General features: G+C 43.7%; 1 long non-coding RNA gene across 3 annotated transcripts in view; it reads right to left on the bottom strand.

Annotated features, from left to right (window-relative positions):
• The window catches only part of LOC135388424 (uncharacterized), a 229,442-nt gene that overhangs the window by 16,790 nt on the left and 194,322 nt on the right, over nt 1-18,330 (bottom strand). The window lies entirely within an intron of this gene.

Genomic DNA, 18,330 nt, shown 5'->3' with positions numbered 1-18,330 from the left:
AAATCTGGCTTTATTTTGGAATTACCAACATTTGTGATACCGCTTATCCTGAGTTTTACAAGGAACCAACTGTGTCTTTTGAGAAAGTTTAGTATGTCACTGCTTTGAGGTGAAGTGCAGTGCTGCAGGTGGGAATTTGGTGTAACCCGACACACGCCAACCTCGATTTGGGGTGCAAATTTGGAAAAATAGAGTTATGCCCTAAATCTTCAGGGACTAATCATCTTGCTGCCATTTAGTGCCGTGATGTGTAATGATCACTGACAAGGTTCCCATTCTTTTGAACCCTGTATGTTAGGCCATTGCTGATTCTGTACAGGACATCAGACTACTCAACGTTGCAAGAACCAAACAACTTCTAACAGCCACACTAGGCCAACGTGAAGATTGTCCTATTGACGGTTTGCCAGTTTACTTCCTGCATGAGGAATGTGTGAGCATCTTTCCATCACTGTTTCTTCAATGGTTAACTATATAGAGTGGCTGCATCAAGCTATCAGGGTTTGGATAATAAGGCAGCTTGTCACATTGGTTGCCCCACTTAAATGCACTGTAGCACTCCTCCCGGAATTAATAATAACACGAGGTTTCGTCCGCAAGCAAGATCAGGGACACTTTATTTGCCCTCAAGGCCAATGTTAGTTGAGCAGAGCCTTAGGAATGGTCTGGCTAGAGGGTTCTGTTGAACACATTCCCGAATTTCTGCCGGGCTGTCCCTGACCCTGCTTGGGGACAAAACCCCGCGTTATTATTAACTCCAAGAGGAGTTGTACATTATTCTTGGGTCAGTGCTGAATCTTGAAAGAGTTAACAGCTCGTGATAAAAGATGTTAATGGCTTGCTCAAATTTTCATTTGGACTATCTCATGCATGAGGCTGAACTACGGTTTGGAAGACAACTCTATGAGATGAAGTGCATCCTGGCAGGCCTTCTCCGCAAGTTTGAACACCACAGCAACACCACGTCTGCAACATTTGCTGACATTGAGGCATATCTGAAGCCAAGAGCTGTCAAGCAGTTTGCAGTGACACTTGTAAGACAAAATAGGTTGCCTTGGTATGCAGTATTTAATAATTTGTCTACATTTGTCATTTCCAGGCTGATATGCCAGACGAAAATCCGAAACTCCCGGGGCCAAACATCTTTCTGGGTGAGAACACAGCCCATGTGTTCTCATCTATCACCCAAAACTTTGCATTCTAATGGCTTTTTGCTTTTTGTTTCATCTCTGGAGGTTACTCTGTGATGCTTATTTGCATACAAGCAAGTAACTATGATACTGCACAGCCGATGTGCTTCCATCTATCACCCAGGCCCTCGTGTTCTAACAGCTTTGTTTTATTTTTCTCGTTAGTAGTTGTTTGTGTTAGCGTACAGTAAAATATATCAAAGCTCTCTGTTTGGGACACACAAGCATTATACTTTACCTGTGCATTGCCCTGTATTATGCGTTACTCTGTGATACATGAGCCATGAAAGTTCCTATCTGCAACACTGCACGATTGCAGTTATTTTTCTGTGTATTCACTTGCAGTTAGTCATTCAGTCTGTGATGAAGTATTTCGTCACTCAGTGTAGAAAGCTCATGCCAGGTGCTTTCAACTATTTTAGGAAAAAAATGTATGCCAAATTATACATCTGCCTGCATTAAAAATGTTTTGTGATAACCTTGCCTTGTTTATCGTTATTGTTCAGCCTCCAATGTAATAATGCTTGTCAAAAGTCTACAGTGCACACGCTCGCAGGAATCTTACGTTCCCGAGGCGCTCCACCGTTCGTGTCTTGCGTTATGAGCAAAAACGATGATCGTCCGAAAGGCCGCGTCCGTCAAGCCCCGCGAAATTTAAATAATTTGTTACGAAAGACGCGTCTTTGTCCTTTGCAAAAAAAAACGGACTTTTCGCTGCAAATTATTTAAATTTCGCGGGAGCCGACGACCGCCCCGGTTTGGACGAGAACTGTTTTCATACCCACAACGTACGGGAGAGAGTGTGTGTGTGTGGGGGGGGGGGGGGTGAAAAAGCGAAAAGTAAAGGTTATGCTGTGACAGATGGGGTATCCGTCACCCTACACCTCTTAAAGCACGGCCAAGGACGCTTCATTTTTTCCCCCTTTTTATCCGTCAGCGCTTCTATGGGTAAGCGCCTGACACATAAAATATGTGTTAAAAAACGCATCGTTTTTTAACCCTTAGTATCCGGTTTCTTTCTGAGAGTGTATGCAATACATCGACACACCTTGCGACGGACACACACGCTCGTTTCGATCATGTCGCTGATTACGCAGTTCACGCAGCATGGAGGCAGCCAAAGAAGGGACGGCTACGGATCCCAAAAATAATTGAAACCGACTCCGACATTGATGAGCCAGAAAAACAGGAGTTGCCCAAAAAGGTATCATTAGGAAGCTTCGTGCACTTGTTATTTGCATTGACCTTGTTGCATTTTTGCTTCAGAAGCAGAAAAAGAAGCAAGTAGCCCCAACAACAGCAGTCAATCTACTGGACATGCTGAGCGATAAGCGAAAGCAGCGACTATCCTTGTTTGTTTGTTTGATTAAGGGGTAGGGAATGTTAGCCATCCTGGGGGAGGCTTCCTTGACTTTGCTGACCAAGAGCGAGGGAGGCTCTGCCTCCAAAATGCGCGCCAATAGGAGGACTCGGAAGGCAGAGCGCTGCGGCCTCTGCTCTTGCCTAACAGATGGCGCACCGGTAGCGCTCGGCTCGGGATATGTGACCCGCTGTCGTCTGCTTCTTCCGGTAGAGCTACGACCTTGAAGCTGACCCGCAGACTCTGCTGTCGCAACATTGGCGGGGCGCTCGGTAAGGGCACGTGTGGTCGCAGTAACCTAAATTACGATGACGCGGCGACAACGAAACCATACTGCGCAGTTTTGACGATTATGCTTTATGGATGTGTCATTGCCAAATTTTTTGCCAGTTCGACGTTTCGCTCCGCTCTTATGCGTGAACACTGCCTCAGCTCATGAAAAAGGGAAGAAATGTTGCTGCTTTTGTTCTACTCCTCGCACTGAAATAAATCATTTAAAATAATTGTACTGTGTCTGTGTCTTTTTCTTTGTTTTTGTAAGTGGTTATGGAATAAAATAATTGTGCTTGCGTAGGCGCCGACGTAGGCGGGGAGGGCGCGGGGGCCCTTGCCCCCCCGGAACATGAAGTAGGGGGGGGGCGCCGCCTCCCCCGGGAAGTCCCGCTAAGAGACTGAATATATAAATCAAATAAATAAATGATATTTTTGAATGATTTATTTGCGTCGAACGTGGACAAACTTTAACAATGTATTGTAGTTAACTGACCATGGCTTGGAGAAAGAACAGTTTTAGTTTATTTACGACATCACCATTACTTATTTGTTTTGGTTTAGTTTATTTACTTTCCGCCCATGTGCAAGTGAATCTAAATTTGGTTCATCCAACATACATGTAACCGAAGAATCCGTTCGAAGCCTAGACAACATAAGCCGGGGAGCAGATCTTTGTACTTTGTCTACCTATTGGCGCGCATTTTGGAGGCGGAGCCTCCCTCGCTCTTGGTCAGCAAAGTCAAGGATAGTCGCTGGATAGTCCCAGCACTTTGATGCTTACAATTATTTCTTGACGTTAGATGCTCCAGTCGCACTGAGAAACCCCAGATCTTCTGGGGCGAATGAAATGACCCATGAAAGGGTCACAGAAGGGTCTCTGAGCTCGTCAGGACCAAGCATGGGGCCAACAGCAAGCAGTGCATCTTCGCTGAGTACTCCAGCGGAGAATACTGTAAGCATTACTGTACCGAGGATTGCAGCAGGAGATTTCCAAAGAAACATAACCCCACCCTTTGTGAAACACGTCTTCATCTCTGCATATCTCACCCAATGGTGGTCAACCGCATGCTGGCCAGTTGCAACTTTCACATATTCTGTTCCCCTATGTCCTACACAGGTGGGGCAAAGTCGCCATCTTCCCATGTATTTCAGCCTATGGGTGGTTTTCAAGTTGAGAAGTGGCGCTACGCATGCTGGGTCTCCGAACTTCCGGTCCGAAATTGCGCTCAATTGGAGCAAAGCAAAACTTTATACTATCTGGCTTAAACGACAATCAAGATGAGTTCGTCTGGAAATGCCTGCCACCCCAAAGAAGTAAGGTACTGTAACAAATACTTCGCACGCACTTTTCTTATGACAAAGATAATATTTCATGACACACCGTGCATGTTTCGGTTTCGTTCGGCGCGCGCTTAAAAATCGCAATGTTTTGCTGTGGGAAATGTTCTGTTACAATGCGGTCAATTTGACGCTTCAAATAACAAAGATAACAGGCAACATTTCAGATATGGCGCAAAAAAAAATGTACAGGCAGTATTTTACGCTGTAACCTTCTGCACTCTGACATTCGTACGCATGTAATCGTTTTCTTTTTGTCTGGGAAGAGGCTCTGACTTTAGTGATATTCTATTCACATTATGAGTCGATAATCTTATCGCAGCCACGCACAATTCAACGTGATAAGTACACAGCACGGCATTTGGTGACAAGTGCCCACACCCCTTAGTTCAATTTTCGTTTATGTTGACAGCATTTTTCCAAAGGCGCAGGATCCAAGGGTATGCGATACATTTTATGTCCCTTTTCCGCCGAATTAGTGCATTTAAGCCCAGAACATCCGCTTATTTTTATGTTGAAAAATCACGCTTACTCTATACGACTCCAGCAGAACTTCGGACCGGAAGCGTAAATCCACGTGACATTGCAACTTCCCTTACGTCATTTTCACAGGAAGTTGCAAACCACCCATTCGCAGCGTAAAACACCGTAGGCCGCCATTAGGTGACTCAGTTGGCTCGTAGTGGATTATAGTAGGCTACAGATCCAATCGAGGTTCAACCTGAGTCGCAGCAGCCGAATCCAAAGCCCCAAAGCGTTTCACACCGAGAAAACAACATGGAGGAACGCGCAGTTTGTCCGCGATGCTCGTATTTCTCTTTTTGTGTGTTCCAGCCTCAGAACAGTTACTTTCAATCGTGTTGAGAAGTCCACATGGCTCCAGTGTTTTATGTGTGATTGTTGTCTTTGCAATCTGTGTTTGCTTGGAAGCTTGCTTGGAATTACCTTGGAAGCTGTAGCTGTGCAGGTGTGTCTAGACAGGATAGTCATCATCTGCCCAATCTATCTGCCACCTTCAGGCACAATTACACAAAGAGACAAGTCTCTTGGAACAACTTGGTACAAGGAACAGGAAGTTGGCTGCACAAATTTTCCAAGTTTGGAAAATTTGTGCAGCCAACTTCCTGTTCCTTTTATACTTCTGGGTGACTTCAATGCTCACAACCCACTTTGGGGCAGTACAAGAACTGACACTCGAGGGAAAATGTTAGAGAAGTTCTTGTTATCAACATCCATCTGTATTTTAAACAGGGGGGCACCTACATACATACACTCGTCAAGTCAGTCTCTCTCAGCCTTAGACCTGTCCTTTTGCAGTCCATCTTTGTTTCAAGAGATAGAATAGACTGTAGAAGAAAACCCACTTGGGAGCGACCACTTCCCTGTCGTGTTAAAATATCTTGCGCCCGTGAACCCTCTAACAACAGGCCCCCCTAGATGGAAACTCCAACTAGCCGACTGGAAGCAGTTTTCAGAAAGAAGTGACTTATCTTTAATTCCCTTTGATAGTGTAATGATATAGAAGAAGCTAATTGTCTTCTCGGCAACATCATACTTGATGCAGCAACAGTATCCATTCCCCAGACATCTGGTCGCCTCCCAAAGCGACCTAAACCCTGGTGGAATAATGAATGCGAGGAAACTCGCAAACTTCAAAATCGTGCATGGGGTACATTTCGGAGATACCCCAGTCCCCACCTCAGAAAATCTTTTACTTTTCAAAAAGGCAAGAGCGAAGGCCAGGTGGACACGAAAACAGGCTAAACGATCCTCTTGGCGAACCTTCATATCTTCTCTATCTTGCAATACCCCATCCAAAATTGTATGGGACAGACTTCGCAAAATCAGAGGAGAACATATCAGACATTCAGTCCCTCTTTCAGAAGTTAACGGTCAGGTATGCGACAGCCTAGAAGAACAGGCTAATGCACTTGGGGAACACTTCCAAAGCATTTCAAGTTCCTCCCATTATAGCAGTGAATTCATTAAAATTAAACAAAGGTCCGAAAAACAAAAGATTCCAGCAAATGGTGGAGACTGTTTTGGATATAATCAGCCTTTCACCATGGTAGAATTGTCACGCTCCTTGTTGTCAGCAAAAGCGACTGCTCCTGGCCCAGACCGTGTTGCATACTCAATGCTACAGAACTTGTCTGACATATCAAAAAAATGTTTACTTCAGTTCTTCAACCTCGTTTGGATATAGGGGACACTACCGTCTGCATGGAAAATTGCCACCATAATCCCCGTCCTGAAACCCGGAAAGGAAGCCTCTTGTCCTGCCAGTTATCGTCACATCGCTTTGACAAGCTGCATAGGCAAAACCTTTCAGCGAATGGTCAATAACCGACTGGTTTATTTTCTTGAAATGAATAAGTGCCTATCAGAATTTCAGTGTGGTTTTCGAATGGGGTGCTCCACAATGGATCACCTCGTTCGTCTAGAAACAACAATCCGTGAAGCCTTTGTCAGAAGGCAACACTGCTTGTCAGTTTTCTTTGATTTGGAGAAAGCATACGACACTGCGTGGCGATATGGCATCCTACAGGATCTCCATTCGTTCGGTATACGGGGTCGTCTCTTTAAATGTATTGCTGATTTCCTTCAACACAGAAAATTCAGAGTTCAGCTGGGAACTACTTTATCCCGTCTGTTCGTGCAGGAGAATGGTGTCCCACAGGGATCTGTTCTGAGCGTCACATTATTCCTTATCAAAATCAACTCAATAGCCAGTGTCATACCACCCTCTATATTGTGAAGAAGACGAGCAACGGGCAGCCGCTTCGCTATCGTTGGGTTAGCACCCGCCGCTTTCGAATATTGAGCGTCGCTCAGTAAACGGTCTCTTGCCCTCCTATCCTGCCTCTACTGTCCTGCTTACATTTGGTGGAGGTGCGGCCGCTCCCATCCTCGAGACGATTTTATCGTTGCTTCCCTCGCCTACTGACTGACCTGGAACTTCGCTCCGGACGAGTTTTGCGAGCAGTCGCCATGCTACAAAATCATGCTGAGAGATCTTCTCCTCCTGCTGGGGATGCCCAGCCATCCTCCTCTCCTCGGCCCGCCCCTGCGCTCCGCCAACGCGATCCTCCATTCTTTTCTGGGGCTGACTCTTGTGACATAGAGGACTGGCTAGCCGCTTTCGACCGCGTGAGCAAACACAACCTGTGGGATGACACCATGAAAATCACCAATGTCGCGTTCTATCTTACCGACCTCGCGAAAACTTGGTTCCTGAACCACGAAGCTGATCTTGCCACCTGGCCTGTGTTCTGCCAACGCGCTCGGGAGCTCTTCGGCCGCCCGGCATACAAGAAAGCGGACGCCCAGCACAAACTCTCGCAGCGGATGCAGCACTCCCAAGAATCATACACGTCCTACATCGAAGACGTGTTATGCTTGTGTTCCAAGGTCGACCCGCATATGCCCGACTCAGACAAGATCAAGCACATCATGCGCTTGGATCAGCTATCCGGCTGTCAATTTCGTGTCCATCCGCCTGGTTGACACACGGGGGTGACGGAAGATTAGGAACAGCCGCAAGAGATGCTTTGATATTCCGTCCCAGAGTGACTGGTAAACAGCACTGCCAGTTCTGTCGTTCAGTAGGTGAGATAGCGTGCTGTTATCATGGATGACGATGAATGCGCCGCGAGCACTGTGAACTAGTCGGTACACTTTTAAAAATTAACTACACCACATAACACGCTCCGAGCCAGCGATCATCCCCAATGAAAACGTTCTCGCCCGACCTGTTGAAGACCGGAGACGGAGCCTTTCTTTTTGTCCTTATGTACGGCATCATTGGTACTAAAAAAAGAAAAAAAAGGCGCATGTCTCCCATGCTTATCAAATCCAAGGAGAGAACGTTGTCGTCCTGGATTATCGTTGGCCAGGATCGTGCTATGTGGTGAAGTTCGTTTTTAGAGTGTAGAGAAGGAGAGGGAACACAGAAGCGTCTCCTGTGGTCTTGCGGCTGTTCCTTATCTTCGGTCAGCCCCGTGTGACAACCAGGCGGACAACAAGAAATTGACATCCGGATAGCTGATCCAAAGAGCGCATTGGTGCATTGCTCCGCGCAAGAAATATGTAAACCGAAACCGATTTATTACTCGAAAAAATCGCTAAATGTCGATGCGGTTTTTTTCTTGCAATATTTTTCGCTGAAGGCTCCGATGCGTAAAACACAGATGCGTAAAACACAGGCGACCTCATGCTCCGAGGAATGCCGTCAAATCGCCCGCTGCCGTACCTACGACTCCCAAGCTGCAGCGAAACAGCGCTACGATGAGACGCACCGTGTTGTGTCTCACAAAGTTGGCGATCTGGTCTGGCTTTGGGTACCTCGACGGAAGCCCGGATTCTCCCCCAAATTTTCATGCCGCTACACCGGCCCTTACAGAATCGTGCAGCGGGTTTCTGATGTCAATTACGCCGTTGAGCCTGTGCACTCCCCGCCCGACGCCCGACACCGCGGCTCCGACGTCATCCACGTCTCCCGGCTAAAACCGTGTGTCCTCCCGTCCCCAAACACCGGAGCGATCGCCAGGATGGCTCCCTCTTTGCCCCGGGGGAGATGTGAAGAAGACGAGCAACGGGCAGCCGCTTCGCTATCGTTGGGTTAGCACCCGCCGCTTTCGAATATTGAGCGTCGCTCAGTAAACGGTCTCTTGCCCTCCTATCCTGCCTCTACTGTCCTGCTTACATTATCTTTTTTCTTGAATGTGGATGACATCCAGATATCTTGTTGTTCTGCGAGCTTACCCAGATGTGAACGACAGATGCAACTCTGTATAAATAAAATGGCAGAATGGTCCTTACATAACGGATTTAAATTCTCTCCTGAAAAAACAATCTGTGTTCATTTCTCGAGAATCAGGGGAGTGTTTCCGTCTCCTGCGCTGCGACTGAATAATCAAGACATTCTTGTGAAATCAGAATGCAAATTTCTTGGCATTACTTTCGATTCAAAGCCCACTTACAAGCCCCATATTCAAAACCTGAAGGCAAAATGTCTGAAGTCAATGAATTTACTGAAAATCCTCTCTTACAGATCTTGGGGTGCAGACCAGGAGACACTCCGTCGTGTATATAGTGCCTGCATTCGGTCCAAGATAGATTATGGGTCTATCGTCTACGGCTCAGCCCGCCAATCCGTATTGAAAGCCCTAGACCCTGTTCATCACCAAGGGCTCAGGCTTATCCTTGGTGCGTTCCGAACATCTCCAATCGAAAGTCTGTACGTGGAATCCCATGAATATTCCTTGAATAGAAGACGGTTTTATCTTGGAGTGTCATATGCTCTAAGAATAAGGAGTTATGCACAACACCCTGCACTGACTTGTGTTAAAAGAACACGGTTCAAACAGCTGTTTGTTAACTGGCCTTCAGTAGTCCCACCGCTTTCAATGAGAATTGAACAGGATATTGGGGATCACAATTTTTCTTCCTATAATTGCCAAGTTGCAGAATATGGTAAGATGGTCCCACCTTGGGAACCACCTCCAAGGTATGATACCACATTGACTAAATACAGCAAACACAACACCTCTACACATGTACTACAGCAAGAATTTGAACACCTGAGAGAAAGTTTTGGGACTCACATAGTAATTTACACGGACGGATCAAAGTCTAGTGCAGGTGCGACTTGTGCCATGACTTCTGGCACGTGTGTGAGGTCACATCGTCTAAACAATATAGCATCTATCTTTACCGCAGAGATTTATGCTACCATCCTTGCACTTACGCACATTCTTGAAGGCTGCATCAGGACAGCAGTTATATATACAGACTCTTTAAGTTCTGTGAATGCTATTTGTAGCACACGCGAACCAAATAATTTTTTGATTCAGCGTGCACAGTACTTAGTCAGTATGGCACAGAAGAGGGGATATTCAGTTATTTTATGCTGGGTTCCTAGCCACACAGGCATACAAGGCAATGAGGTTGTCGACCGCGCTGCTGCTGCTGCTGCAGCTTCAAAAGACGTCAGTTCTTTCGAGATGCCCATGCAAGATGTTAGGGCAGCACTCAGGAAATCACTGTATACAAAATGGCAGGGTTTCTGGAACACTCAAACACACAACAAGCTACACTTAGTTAAACAACACATCCAAAGTTATGTAGACCGCCAGGAAAATCTTCTCTTGAGTGTTCTGAGAACAAGGTTGCGGATAGGTCACACCTTCCTCACACACCAATTTTTACTCTGTGGAGAAGAGCCGCCACTGTGTGAGCACTGTGGTGAACTCCTTTCTGTCATGCACATTCTTATCACTTGCCCACACCACGAAATCCATCGTCAGCATCATTTCACAGAGTTTTATACGTATTTCTTGCCTCTTCATCCAGCGCTATTGCTGGGTGATGAGGCTATCATCCCTTTTAGTAGAGTTTTCAATTTTTAAAAAGACATTGGAATTGTGCATCTTTTGTAGTCCTATGCTTTCATTTTATCAGTTCTTTCTCTCTTTTTTAAACATCCCACCTATTTTTAACTAGTCACTTTTTAATCACAGTGTTGGCGCATTATGACCTCTGTTGTCGATGTGCCATTAAAACTCCAATCATCATCAACATGAGACTGAAACGACATTTACATGAAATGTACACACAGAAGCCAGGTAAACATTAAGTTACATTATGTTGAATGCATTAACATTTGCACGGATGGGCAAAGCATCACAAGTTGTCTCCCTGTTTTTTTTTTTTTTTTCGCCAACATCAACAGCTTAAACTGTGCTACCAAGTATATTAGATCATGGATATAAACGACAGCAAAGAGAACCACATGGCAAGTGTACCTAGCGCAATGAACACGATACATTAAAGTACTCATCAAGTATATTGTAGTTGCTACATTGCTTATTGGTGGTGACAAAGAGGTTGAAAGCAATTACTTTTTTAATGGTTGCTTAGCTTGCGCTTTTTGTGAAGCAGGACCAGTTCATTTCTCACTGGTAAATACCAAGTGGACCTGACAGAATAATTATTGAACCTCTGTGTGCAATAAGGGAATGTCCTTGTTGTGATGGCATCTAACGACTATAGAGTGCACCGGCAAAATAAAGTTAAGAACCGTATTTCATTTTGTTGCTGCTACAGGAGATGGATAGTTATATTAGACCCCTTTTTTACCCACTCATACAAATCGTGTAGCTTCAATTTTGTTACGATGTGGACATGAACTTAGACTTCCATTCGGGAAACGTGTTCACCATACCTCACGTGACAGTGTCAGCAGTGTAATCGGAGAAACATGTGCACTATACTAATAAGTCGTGTTAAATGCTGGTCAACTTGGACATTATTTCTAAGAGTGTGCTCGTTTTGCAGCACAATAAGCACAACCATAGCTGCTCCGGTTATACCTGGTTATTCTAAGCCAATACATCCTACCTGCTATCACCATTGTGAGCCATCATGATCTGACTCGTAGACATATTTTTCTGTCTTTTTTTCACCAAATCCTTGTGCTTGGGGGTGTTATATTAAAAATGTGACAATTCATTTCCTGGATTTTGTTGAATTAGACACACCGTAAAACGGAGCTAACAACGTATGCATGTAGAGTAGATGTGCATAGGACACATTTTAGATTTGCGTTATTCAAAGAATACCAACTACAATTACCTTGCCACTTTCACTTGAAGCTTTCTCGGTTCGGAATTTTTTTGCTTATTCCCTTGATGCACACATACACACACTCAACTGGCATTTCCACTCTCACAACACTTCCCACTTGTGTGACTACAAAGTATTATTTCCCGAACTCACCATATGTCCAGAGCATAGGATCCTGGCACTGATCACTGAATATTAAATGGACTACTAGGACATAATTTCGAACAAAAAGGAGACAAGCTAATAGATCAGGATTATATGTTTCATATAAAGTACTACAGGCTTTCTACAGCATAACAAAAATGCAGGAAGCAAAACCTGGAACGTTATACCTGATGCGTACGTTTTAGAACAACCTTTGTGCTACACATGAAAAGGGTGAAATGTAAAAATATGAAAGAAAAACATCTGTGCCTTGTTGTCCCCAGCTTTCATTCATCACATAACAAGTAAAAAAAAAGTTGCCCATCTTGAAGGAATATGTTAATTTATATTCAGTTATCTTTGCTTTTCTTTTTCTTCCCGTTAACTATCATCCTGCTTACTTCACTCGGTAATTTTATTTTTTTCAAACACCAAACCAAACTGTATGTTGTACTGACAACCTAAAGGCACAGTGTCAGGAATGAAATCACGGATGGTGAACATGATTTTATTCAAAAATAAGCTACTGCATTTAGTATAGCAGAACACGTCTGAAAATTTTTATGGTCCTGACTTTGGATTGCTGAAGGACTAAAAGTAGCACAGTAGTTATGTCTTCTCAACTTGCAAAGCTTGTCGACGCTGCCTTCCGTTCTCCCAAATGCCCCTATTTGATGAGAACGCGCTGGGTAAAAGTACTTGGAGCACAGTACCAAGTACACACATTGAAAAGTACTTAAAATAAAATACAAATACTGATTTCAGTGTTAGATACTTTAAGTACCGCCTAACACAGAATATTTGTTACACTAAAGCAACATTCACATATTTCAGCTCCGTCTGAAACACCAATGTGTTCATTTATATGTACATAATATATGCAAGCTGGAAAGATGTCAGCGCAAGTGCATGAAGGGTGTGGAATTCTCGAGACCTGCAATACAAAAATAAGGCAAAGAAGTCATGGAGAGGTACATCAATGACTCAGATATATAACTGATATAGGTGGAACTGCTATACACATAGAATTGTAGCAGAATTTCACATTCATAGAGGAGTTAGCAAAGCCGCAGTATCAGTTTAATGATTGCGCTTTATGTTCCACATCCAAGCATTTTCATGCTGTATTGCTTGGATAACAGGTGAAATGAAAACTAGATTATCAGAACCTTCAATACCACAGATATCTCATACAAAACCCGCGCTTCGAAAATATATATACATTTGAAAGAGGCTAGAAAATAATCCAGAAGATGTATCCAGATATGAATCGGTAATCCAGAAGATGTGGGTTCGAGTCCTACAGCTGGCTAACCTTCTCAGTGACCTTCATCTTTCATAGAAAATATATCTTGCTTTTTGCGTAGTACGAATTTGCAACAATATATTCACTGGATAACTAAGATGATGCTACGTCGTAGAATCACGCGCATATAAAGCCAATTCAGAGAAACATAAACTACAACAATTCAACGTGCATGAAAGTGCAATACTTACTTGTGGAAAGGAACTCCTTATCCTCTGTCCCACCTTCGATTACAGTCCTCTACGGCGCATTTGCATGGCATGTTCACATTATTGCCACAGGAAACCGGAAAGCAAACGAAGATGATTATCGATAAGGAGTGTTTTGTAGCGGTTTTAACAAACAGCGACTTCAGGCGCTAATTAAAGTTACCTTGGCGTAGCTCATGGTCTGACAGCCACAAAGCAGAAAGCGAAACTTGTATTGAGGTGAACCACGTTTATCTAAATAGAATGGTAAAATGCACAGTAGGCAACTCATTTCTGTTTCTAATCGTTTTGTTCGGTCATCTACGAAACTTTTCTTTGGTATGAGCAAGAGAAAGCAGGAAAAACGGAACCATTACATAGTTGAGATTTCTTTCGCCAAAACTAGCGGGATGCATCAACTACGATCGGACAACTCGGGGGCACAACAGCCTCCATCATTTGACGGCGATTCTGAAGGAGTTTGGGTCACCTGGTACTACAGGTAGACTTTGGAGCTGGAGTGCACTTGCGGAAAAGCGACTGGCACAATATTCAAGCCGAAGTCAAGGACAGCCAGTTTGTCCGAGACCTTCTGTTGGCAGTGTGGGGACCTGCCAAGCTGAAGGGGAGGTCTATTGAGGGTATGTTCATAACACATCAAACAGATACCCTTCTAGTGACATCAGGTTCTCAACAATGCCATTTGTTTTTGCCATTACAGCTGTAGGGTAAAGTGGGCAGACATTGTGTGTGGGTAAAGATGCTTTTTTTTTTTTAGTCATTTTAAAACTATTGCTCGGGTGGTGCCACGGGTGGTAAATCATTTTGTGAGAAAAAAGGGAAACTCGAAAAGAAGTATACGTGGGGTTAAAATGCATCTGGTCATCTTAGGGAAGGCATCACACAAGGGGGTAGCATTACTAAAATTTTGATCGTGTCATTTGTACACAGTATTTCGTCCTGACCTTTTGCGCAGATGCAGCAAAGAGATCCACAGTACGGCCACTTGTTTTATCTTTCAGAAAATGTGACATACTTCTGACTGAGGGGCCGCAGTGTCAGTGCACAGCATCTCTACTGCCTTTAACCCATTCCCTGGCATTAGTTTTGTTGCCATATCATAATAGTGAAATGCCTTCGAAATGCAATACTCTTGTTTGTTCCTCCAGAGAAGCATTACCCACGAGACCCCACAAAGCCAAGGAAGGACCCCCCTCTCCAGAGAAACTGCAGGTGGTTAGAGGTATGTGTTGGTGTTATATTAATTAATATCGTTTTTACAAAGATTTCCTTTCAGACCTCTACAGGCAGAGACTCCTCAAAAATGGCATGCCGGAACATTTGATCCCCTCCACCATGAAGGACCTAAACCGAATTATCAGCAGCAAGATCGCCGATTTGGAAAAGACCGACAAAAGGTGAATATCGGAAATTTTTTGCTCTGATGATGTGGTCTAACGGTACATCTCCTGTCTTTGCAGGAAGGTGCTTTCCAGCTCAGAAATGGCTCCTGCATCCTGCATCCTGCTAAAGCCTGTCCGAGCCCCGTATCTCTGTAAATATATGACCTGCCTCTGTGTAAATATGAGTAGAAAATCTGTCTGTAAATACGGATAGATAACTTCCCTGTTCGTAAATATTATTAAATAATGTCTGTCTGTAAATAAATGTGTCAAATGTCTGAAAAAAAATTTTCTGTCCTCTTCAAAGTACCGCATCGGGCCAGAGTGGGAGCTCTGCACGCTTCCAACTGGACCCTAACCAATTGGAAGTTGGCCATTTGGCATATGGCAATTGGGCTATGTCGAATTGGCAACCAATTAGACTATGCCCAATTGGATGACATCCAATTGGTCCAAAACACTAATTGGCATTCCCAATTGGAACCAATTGGAAATTATAGTAGTACAGTACAAACAGTACAAACGCCAGTAGAAACATATCTTTATATTTGTAACATTCACTCAAACCTATAAATTCAAACATCCGAAATATTTTACTAACATAGCATTGACTAGAGGGCACATGCCGCAAGGTAGCATGCCGCTTAGCACCCATCTTATCCCAGTTACTTATATTTGTTTGATCCCATCTGCCATGTCTTTGTTCAACCATCTGAGAAAAGGTACCGAAAGAAGCAGTGCAAGTTACTAAGAAAATAACTGCATTTCAGATACAAGTACACGCACATATAGGAGCACCTTGTATTTTCCTCAAGATAATACAAGCACTTAGATATTTTCACTCTGGGAATACGGCAAGCAGATGCTGCACCATCCCATCAACAACTCCACTCGGGAAGGCTCTAGGGATGCATGCACCTGCAGCTGGAGATCCTATAGCTTTTTCCAACACATTTGAAGGTGTATTATGCGTGTGCTAAATAAAGATAAAGAGGGCACTACTTCTGTTGTTTCTGTAACATTGTTAACGAAAATTTGTCGCCCTCACAGACTCCCACAACAACGTACGGAACGATATTCGATATGGGTTCAGCGACTTGAGGAAGTGAATGTGAAATCCTACAATGACTGCAAACACGACCTCATGTGCTCCACTCATTTTCAGCAATGCTTCTTTTATGGTGGACACAGTCGAGCTGTACTGAAGCCTGGTGCATGCCCTAGCATTCTGGCTCCAGGTCAACAAAGTATACATGTTCAGGTGAAGAAGCTTACACTGTTTCATTCCTTTTAGTGTCAGTGTGCCTCTGTACTTCTCAATGAATTTTCTCAATTTATCCTGCTTGTGCTTGTGTGCAGGTCATGCAAGAGTATACCAACAGCAAAGTGTGTCTCAGATGCAAACCTCTTCAAGCATTTGCATGAAGCCATGACACAGGAACGGCTTCACTTGGGCCATTCAGTTGAAAGTCTGCTTGCAGCGTACTTTGTGCTTGAGCAAGGATTTTCAAACCCTTTAAAAAGTAAAGTACTACTTAAAAGTACATGATTGCTGCATAAATGTAATTTTTAAAAGCCAGAAAAGCCAAAAAAGGGTGGCCAGATAGTTTGTGGGAGGCATATTCATCTGGCACGTGTTACATGACTAAACTTCATGTACTAACCACAAAACTATGGCTTAAATCTTTGTGCAATTATACCAAAACCAAGGAAGAATCTCCAGCAAAGTGCGCGGGCACTACGACTGTCTACATCAAGCAGCTATGTGCTACATATTCTACATCGTGGCTGCTCAGTCGATCATCTCTTTTATATGGGGAGTACCGACACTGACAGTGCAGCGTGGCGTTGTGAATGCTCCTGTGTAATACAGTCACAGCTTGTTGCAAAGAAAGTCAATGCAATTGTATTTTCACTGAAACAAAATAGAATCATGTCTTGATTGATGAAATTCACAAATTCCTTTATTTTATTAACAGTGCCCTCTCAAACGAAACCCATTTCATTATTTATTGCAAAATTATAAGCCTCGCTTTATGAATCTCAATTAATTATAATATTTTGCAGGAATATTGACCATTCATAAGTTGTGTGTTAAATGTATTCAATACAATAAAGTAGACCACTCATGGTCACCATCCACTCTTTTAATATAGAGGTGTACCTGTGTCGAACAGCCTGTGTACCTCTAACATTATATTTACGATCTGAGTTTTTCAAGTTAAACGCGTCTCCTACTGATTATTACCCCGAATCAGTTGAGCCCCAATTTTGGTTGAACGTGATCTCTGTCTGAACTCCAATCATGTATCATATCTGCTAATTAGTGGCAATATGAATGCATATGTATGGTGTAAAATTATTTTAGCGCAAAAATAAACTATGCAAGGCAGGTTTGATATCACAACATTCATCATTTGTGACCATTAATTGTGACAACTGTGTATTTGACTTCCTTTACCTGAGGTCCAGTTGCACAGAGAAAAGAGAAAAATTACGAAGCTTATAACACCCAAATGCGTCAGCAGCACCTGATGTCGTCCTGATTTACAGACGGGAAACTGAAAGACTGTACCTCCACATTTTTGTTCCCTTTTCTAGGGAGCATACCTAAAAAAAAAGACAGACGCAAGTATAGTTTACTCAGACGTAACGCTGTAGAACAGCATCCCATCCACGACTACGTTTTTACATGCTCCTTGGCAGCAGCAGCTACATGTCTGTTGACTACCCCGTGAAACAGCTTAATTTTACTGTACTGTGCTCTAATGAAATCGTGACTCGCATTAATGAACAGATTTTCTTTGTTGCAACAAAGTTGTGTATTGCTCTCTCATTCGCCTACACGTTTCCTCTACTTCGTGCATTCGAATAGCTATTCTGCCTGAATCACGGCAGATTGTGATATCGCACATCGACCTACAGAGCTCTGTGCCAAGTACCGTCAACATGCGCAGTTCATTCGATGCAAACAACTTGATGCATCTGTTAATAGTTCAATTGCATGATGCAGCTAGCACGATGATCCATATGCTGCGTACTTCACTTCGCTAAACTTGAAACGAATTCACAAAAACGAACGCAGGTCATCGTTTATGGTAGAAGTGGTAAATGGCACGCAAATGTAAAGGCCACAGCACCGACAACACTACTCCAAGAAACGCGACGACGTAAACAAGGCTTGAAGCCCGGAAGCCACGAATCACCAATTTCACAAAACTGTGCAGCATATTGTAGATCAAGAACTTCGAAAAATACGTTCCCTCAATTCACAAACCGACGATTTCGCATTATCTTCCCCTTCGCGGTGCTTCTTGTTGACATTAGGAACATTTAGGCTTGGCTTGGACAAGTTGCCAGTTGGATGGCTTGGATTGAGTCTGTCATCCACTTGGATCCAAACAATCATCCAACTTTAGGCACAGTGTGCCCAGACACTTTATACTTTGCGCCAAGTATGGGGAGAGATATTTCTGTGCTAATAACTGTGGGACGTCTGATG

The sequence above is a fragment of the Ornithodoros turicata genome, chromosome 3 (assembly GCF_037126465.1).
Source record: "Ornithodoros turicata isolate Travis chromosome 3, ASM3712646v1, whole genome shotgun sequence".
NCBI classification, from domain to species: Eukaryota; Metazoa; Arthropoda; class Arachnida; order Ixodida; family Argasidae; genus Ornithodoros; species Ornithodoros turicata.
The sequence above is the reverse complement of the archived record's forward strand: the minus strand, read 5'-3'. Positions and strand labels throughout refer to the sequence as shown.